We start from the raw sequence: 1,433 nt of genomic DNA, 5'->3' as shown, positions 1-1,433 counted from the left end.
GATTCCAATTGTAGTTGCCGTTGCAGATGTGGTTTTATTGTCTGAGCAAATTAATACGCCTCCTGTTACCTGGTATACAGCTACTGATCTGGCCAAAGCCTTTTTCTCCATACCTGCTTTGAAGGACCACCAGAAGCAGTGTGCCTTCATCTGGCAAGGCCAGCAATACACCTTCATTCTCCTACCTTGGTGGTATGACAACTCTTCAGCTCTATGTCATAATTTAGTCCACAGGGAACTTGATCGCCTTTCCCTTCCCCAAGACATAACGTTGGTCCATTACATTGATGATATTATGCTGATTTGACTGAGGAAGGAAGAAGCATCAATGACTCTAGACTTATTGGTAAGACCTTTGCATGCTTGTTCTTGTTGTTAGGTGCTGTCGAGTCAGTTCCGACTCATAGTGACCCTGTGTACCACAGAACGAAACACTGCCCAGTCCCGTGCCATACTCATAATCCTTGTTATGCTTGAGCCCATTGTTGCAGCCACTGTGTCAACCCATCTCTTTGAGGGTCTTCCTCATTTTCTCTGACAATCTACTTTACCAAGCATGATATCCTTCTTCAGGAACCGATCCCTTCTGACAACATGTCCAAAGCATGTGAGATAATATTGCCATCCTTGCTTCTAAGGAGCATTCTGGTTGTACTTCTTCCAAGACACATTTGTTCATTCTTTGCAGTCCATGGTATATTCAATATTCTTCACCGACATCACAATTCAAAGGCGTCAATTCTTATTCAGTCTTCCTTATTAATTGTGCAGCTTTCACATGTATATGACGTGATTGAAAACACTGTTGCTTGGGTCAGGTGTACCTTAGTCTTCAAGGTAACATCTTTGTTTCTCAACACTTTAGAGAGGTCTTTTGCAGCAGATTTGCCCAGTGTAGTGCATCATTTAATTTCTTGACTGCTGCTTCCATGGGTGTTGGTTATGGATCCAAGTAAAATGAAATCCTTGACAATTTCAATCTTTTCTCCATTTATCATGATGTTGCTTTTTGGTCCATTTGTGAGGATTTTTGTTTTCTTTATGTTGAAGTATAATCCATACTGGAGGCTGTGGTTTTCGATCTTCATCGGTAACTGCTTCAAGTCCTCTTCAATTTCAGCAAGCAAGGTTGTGTCATGTACATAACGCAGGCTGTTATTGACTCTTCCTCCAATCCTGATACCATGTTCTTCATATAGTCCAGTTTCTCCACCGATTTGCTCAGCATACAGACTGAGTAGGTATGGTGAAAGGATACAAACCTAGCACACACCTTTCCTGACTTTATTATTATTTTTTTTTTACTCTACTTCAGGTGAAGGCTTACAGAACAAACAGTTTCTAATGAAAAGGTAGTACACATATTGTTTTATGACATTGGTTAACAACCCCACAACATATCAACCCTCTAACTTCTCAACCTTTTTTTTTTT

This window comes from Trichechus manatus, unplaced genomic scaffold, assembly GCF_000243295.1.
Source record: "Trichechus manatus latirostris isolate Lorelei unplaced genomic scaffold, TriManLat1.0 scaffold00051, whole genome shotgun sequence".
Taxonomy (NCBI): domain Eukaryota; kingdom Metazoa; phylum Chordata; class Mammalia; order Sirenia; family Trichechidae; genus Trichechus; species Trichechus manatus.
Note: the sequence above shows the minus strand (reverse complement) of the source record.